We start from the raw sequence: 6,045 nt of genomic DNA on the forward strand, positions 1-6,045 counted from the left end.
TTTTTTTTTTTTTTTTTTTTTTTAAAAAGTCTGTAAAAGCTGAAGAAAGCCAAAACTCCACAAAAGAGGAGACCATGAAAAGTAACCACCAGATGGGAATCCCATTACCATTTTATTGGTCACAAATACCAGTATTGCACCTTTTATCTCTTCACTCCGCAGTGATCTCGCATTCGATGCGATCCGGGGAAAGGGTTACGGCTCAGACAAGACCCAAACCCAAATACGCCACCAACCTCCACTCAGGGCCCACCAAAACCAAGAGATTAACCCCCCCAAAAAAATAAAAATCCCCTGGGGTTTGAAAGAAGGAGCAATGCCCACAGCGAGAGGAACCATCTTCCGCTAGAGCAGAAAGGGGATGCGAGCCCTGCTCCTGATGCTTAATAAAACAAGTATTTAGGGTGTTTCTTCCTTGCGCTCTGGTTTGGGAGCACCTGGCTTACACACAAACCCCATCTGCGAGCTTTTCTCTGCTCCCAGGCCAAAAAGCAGCTTGGGGTTTTTTGGCTACCAGGAGCTGGGACCCTCAAAAGGCCACGGGAGCCCTGTGGAGCTCAGATCCCAGACGGATCTGCTCTGTGGGGCTGGAAGCCGCCGTCCCAGCCGAGGTTTCACAACCACCCCACACCCTCGCTCCGGGCCCCGTTCCCAGCTTCACCGGCGCTCAGACGCACCCGCGTGCCTCAGTTTCCCACCCTGTATCTGTCTCATCGGGGCAGACTACGAGTTTTCAAGGCAAGAAAACTTGTCCCCTCCTGATGCGCAGAGGCAGGAGCTGGCACAAACAGAGCTGCGATCGGAATTACAGCCCCAAGGTGCAACCTTGAAACTTTTATTGTAGATCACAATAAAAGAAAAAAAAACAAAAAACCAACAACCATTTTATGCTTACGAGTGGTCTGTTTGAACAGGATTATTTTTTAACTCCATGTTAAACAAAATTTCAAAGGAGGGGAGCTGCTTTTGGGCTTAATTTGAACCCTTTCTTCCCTTTCTTGCAAGGGAATTGTTCCCTGTTTATCTCAGAAAACACCCTCCATTTTGAAATGCTCCGTCTTCTCTAAATAAAAACTCAGGTTGTTTCCCTGACTTTGCTTTGCTTTTTCTAAGCAAAACATTGTCAGAAAAGGCAAGTTCTCACAGCCAGTTTCCATCTCAACAATAAGAGCATTTTCCCAGGCTAAATTGCTTCTGTCTGAAAATCTTCTAGCAGTTTGAGCTGGCTGGCATGTGTGGGGATCCTTCTGTAGGGTTTTTTAAATCCTTATTTGCAATATTATTTCGTCTGCTTTGCGCTGCCTTGATGTTCGAGCAGCCTTTGGAGAGACACAACCACTCCTCCCTCCTCCTCCTCTGTCCTCCCTCCTGGCACACGCTTTCCTTTGAGGAGGAGGACAGGGGAGAAATAAAATAAAAGACAAGCAAAGAGGAAAATGTCAGAAAGCTGCTTTTTGTGTGTGTGTCAAACGTTCAAAGTTATTCCAGAGTCTAGTCTTTAAATGTAATAAAATACAGCAACTCCTGACAAAATCAATTAAAATAAAACCACCCAGGCTGCCTCCCCTATCGCTTTGTAGCTATACTGACTTTGAGAGCCCACCTGGGCCTTTTAGGAAGCAATTATGGAACTGCCGGGTTGGATCCTGCACCAGCAGCGTGCTCGCTCTGCTGAGCATCCCTCCGCACCGCGGGCCAGAGGGAGGAGAGACCCAGCTCCTTCGCCCGCAAAGGGAGGCGATGACGGGGAGACGCGCTGGGCATCCGAGCCAGAGAACAGGATTAATTAGAGCCCAATTAGGTTACCGAGCTCCCAGGGAAGGTCCCCGCAATACCCAGCACTTCACCGGCAGTGATTTGAGGTGTCCCCGGCTTTGGTTACCACCGGCAGCCCAGCTCAGCGGAGAGGAGCCCGACCGGCGGGCAGGGACCCCCTCGGCATCCCCGCCACACTCGGTTAAGCCCCTTGCCAGGGGCCCCCGCCCCTTGCTGTCTCACCGCCTCCCGCAGCGGGGTCGTGGGATATTTATAGCAAGAATGATTCGGTGATTTCAGGCAGCTGAGCGCCTCGGGGGAATACCCTGCTCGCACACAGTCCCCCCCCCCGAAAGGCACCGGGATGCTCGTAGGAACGAGCACCCTGTGCAAGAGGCAGGACCAAAGAACATCCCAAAGCCCAAGGCCCTGCCCCGCGGCACCCACAGCTCCGCTGTTTGTTTTCCTAACCATCCTTGAAAAAAAAAAAATTAAAAAAAAAAAAATTCAGCCGGGTGGCAGGGCTCTGGCTTATGGGAATCCACCCCTGCTCCCAGAAAACAATACTCCAACAAAAAGGTTTTTAACCCGTTTCTTAATAAATATTTATTTTCGCCTTCAAGATGTGGGTGGGACGAAGCCAGGGTGTATTTTCCAGTGAAATGTTTTGATTCTCTCCTTGATTTTTTTTTCAACAGGAGCAAAATGCCAATAATAATATTTGCAATGAATAACTAAAATTCCGTGGCTTTCTCCCCCGCTCTCTTTTAAATAAATAAAATGCCCTAAATACAAGAAATACAAACGCTCTCTCCAACACAGCAGGACGACGTGGAGTAAACTCAGGGACTCTCAGAGGATTTATTTAACTGTCACAGCCCAGATTCTGAAATAGGCAAAAATTCCTTCCCGGCTTGTTTTGCATACGTCAACTGGGAGAGGTCGAGCCCTACACTATGCTTCAGCAAGAGAGACCAGGACATGCTCTCTGACTTTCCCTCTTGCCCCTAGGCCCCTCTCCGGTGCTGCACCGGCAGCCCCACAGGGCCGGCCAGCATCTTCCAGATGTGGGGCAGAGGATTCCTCCTTCCTCAGAGGGATGCTCAGGCAAGCTGTGATACTTTCTGCATCTTTCATAATTTTTCCTCCCTATGGATTTTCCCCACCAGCTGTAAATTTTTGAAGCTAAAAGCAGCAGAATTGAGGATCATGCTGAGGTCTCAACCCAGACGTGGGCTCCTACCAGTCTGCCTTGGGTTTTGCACAGCATCCAGGCTCATCCCGGCCACGTGCCCGATGGCAAGGCCAGGGATGCGGGATGAAGATGTCTCATGGATGCTCACACTCCCACGCTCTCTCCCACCTGAAGCAGCCCCCGTGCTCCGGGTTGCTCCCACCCAACCTGACACGGGGGGTTGTTTTGCTGTTTTCCTCGGAGGCGTTCCCGCTCCGGCCTCGGCAGGGCCGTGCATGGCCAGTTCTCACCCCACATCCTGAGCAGCTGCAGCCGGCCCTGGCACGGCCACGCGGCTGGGAAGACAAACTCGCAGAGGTTGCAACCCGGTGAACTGACCTCCGGGAGGGACGCACCGGCCTCGGACACCCATTAACTGTTTCTTCCCGCCATGAGGCTGAGCCTCGAGGGAGGGCTCCCCAAGCTCACCATCCCCCTTTTGCTCCCCAGGAGCTACCACCTTCTTAGGGGAACGGGCAAAGAAGAAAATGAAGCAATAAAAGGATTGCAACGGTCAGAGCCTTGGGAACAAGCAGCTACCCGAAGAACCAAGTTCCTTGGTTTGCACATCAGTCCCCAACCTGGCCCCGTGCCAAGCCTGACCTCGGCACGCGCACCCCACCAGGCTGGAGATGTGGATCCCCCCCAGCCTCGCGGGCACTTGCGTGACGGCTTTTTCTTGATCTTCCTCCTCCCAGAGACTCAGCACAGCACAGCCCCCCCCAGAAGAACAAAAGCAAGACATCCCCGATCATCCAAAACCTGGTAAAGGGAGATCTGTAGCCCCAGACAGCTTCTAAGGCAGCATCTGCTGGACCCCGAGGCGTTTATGAGCCTCACCCAGGGCTGTGGTGGTACCTGCGCCATGCGGGAAGGCTGCACGCAGGCAGACACAGGGCAGGCGCAGGCAGCCCCGCTGCCCACAGACCCCACCGTCAGGCTGCAGGTTGTCCTGGGAGCAAGACAGCAGACGGAGCCGCAGGGCGATGGCGTCCAGCCCGGGAGATGCCCAGGGACGCGCTGTCCTCATGGGGAGCTTCTGCCCGGCATCTGCCAGCAGCTCCCAAGAGGAGCAGGAAAATGAGATACTATTATTAAAAGTGCCCAGCACTGGCCATGCTTCCACCCATGACATCAGCAGGGTTATCTGAGTCTAACCGCGACTTGGCCAGGAACCTCCACTGGGTTAGCCTTTTTAGGCCAAACTGAGCTGAGATTTTGATGGGGCCACACAGTAACGGAGCCCGATTTTGGCCCCCAGTTGCTCCTGTTCTCCAGCTCAGGCCCACACTGGTGTGCAGGGAAACAAACTCCACAAGCTTGGCTATTTTTTTCCCCTCGGCTTGCAAATGCCAGCTCCCAGTAACGACATGGGATGGGGTTGGCAAAAACACCCTGGCACGCTGCAAAATCGGGACCCGGTGGGTTTTGGACCAGCCCACCTCCAAAAAGCACCGAGGCCCCGCAGCCCCCCGGCTCCGCTCTGGTTTCACTGGGAAGGTCTCTGCTCGCACTCGAGGCTCCCCTCGCTCCTACAAACTCCTCACATGCTTTCAGGCTCAACCTGCCTCCCGTGCTTAGAGAGGGACCAAGATCTCCCCCTCCAAAACCTGCAGAACCCACTGCCCTTACAACCAAAGCTGATTTTTCCAGTAATCGGTGACCAAAGGCCAGCGGATAAAGTTTAGGAGTCGCTTCTGCAGCAGACGCAAACCCAGACCACGCACCCTAAACAGCTCCCGCGGGCAGCTGAATTTTCCCCTAAGCCAGCGATGCGAAGTTATAACCCCTACCCAGCACCGCTGCCCTGGGGTGACTGCCTTGTTTTTCCTCTGGATGCTCCCGGCGTGCTGAACAGCATGTTGCAAAGACCCACCCTCTCCCCGCCATAGGCACACATACATTTATAAATGAGCAGATAAATCAGTTGTTGTTTTTCATTTGCACCAGTGTGAAAATCCTTACCCGAGCCAGCAGCAAGGTGACACACGCTCCCCCTCTCCTCCCCCATCAAAGTCAACATGACTAATAACACAACGTATTATTTAGCATCTACAGCGTAACAGGAGAGCTCCGGCCTGAAAGAAAATGCAAGCATATACATAGGGGCCTGATCCTGCCCGTATCAACAGAGGTTTGGACTGTCTTCCACAAGAGCATCAAAGGAAATGCAAATACTTTAAACGGCCACCTCTAAGATTAAACCCCTTTTGTGTGGCAAGAGATAGGCACTTTCTGCTTCGGTGGGTGTGTTTGCGATGATCCCCGACACCTGCATTTCATCCACCCAACAGGAGCGGGTTTGACTTTGAAAGCAGGACCCGCTCCTGGGGGACACTGCAGGTGAGATGCTTTTAGCCCAAACAGCAACTCTGGGCAAGTCAACCCAGCAGCATTTCCCATCTCACAGCTGAATCAACGAGGAGCACTCTAAAATCATGATTTTGGAGGAAAGCAGATGCCAGCTGAAGACCTGCCAGCCCACGGGGCCAGGCTCTCCCTGCCAAAGCCCCCAGACCACAGCAGTCCTGGAAACCCTGCCGGGGGGGCAGGGCTAGCTGGGGACCTTGTGATGTTGTTTATATTTATTCGCTCTTAGGAAGGAACAACCGAAATTGCAATTCTTAAACAAAAAAAACCCAAAAAACATAAAAAAAGAAAGAAACGAAACACACCGCCACAGGCTAGCAGAGGTTGAGCACAGATTTAAAGCCCAGAGAAGCCGGAGTGGATGTTCTCACTGGCCGTGGGCTTGCTCGGCCAGAGGCTGGGAGCCCACGCGCCGCCGCGCTGAGCGGTGACAGGGATGGCAGGATTCATCTTTCTTCCCCCTCGCCTGGACTTGGCGCCGGGCTACTTCGCTAAAACTTTTCTTCCCCCCCACCCTGAACACTGAGCTCTGCAATATCACTTCTCCTGAAACCGAGACGCGAGGAGGCATTCACCCTTACAAGCCAGGACTTGACTCAGTCACCGAAACGATGGCAAACTCCAGCTGGAAATGGGTTTTAAAATGTAACTAAAAAAAAGAGAGGAAAGAAAAAAAAAAAAAAAGG

At 52.6% G+C, this 6,045-nt stretch overlaps 1 protein-coding gene across 1 annotated transcript in view; it reads right to left on the reverse strand.

The window, feature by feature from the left end:
• RXRA (retinoid X receptor alpha) overlaps nucleotides 1-6,012 on the reverse strand; it is a 127,734-nt gene extending 121,722 nt beyond the window's left edge. The window contains 1 exon segment of the mRNA XM_009280637.1: nucleotides 5,941-6,012. The gene's annotated coding sequence lies outside the window, so the exon portion shown is untranslated.
• Nucleotides 6,013-6,045: the final 33 nt, after the last annotated feature.

The sequence above is a fragment of the Aptenodytes forsteri genome, unplaced genomic scaffold, assembly GCF_000699145.1.
Source record: "Aptenodytes forsteri isolate BGI_AS27 unplaced genomic scaffold, ASM69914v1 Scaffold68, whole genome shotgun sequence".
Taxonomy (NCBI): Eukaryota; Metazoa; Chordata; class Aves; order Sphenisciformes; family Spheniscidae; genus Aptenodytes; species Aptenodytes forsteri.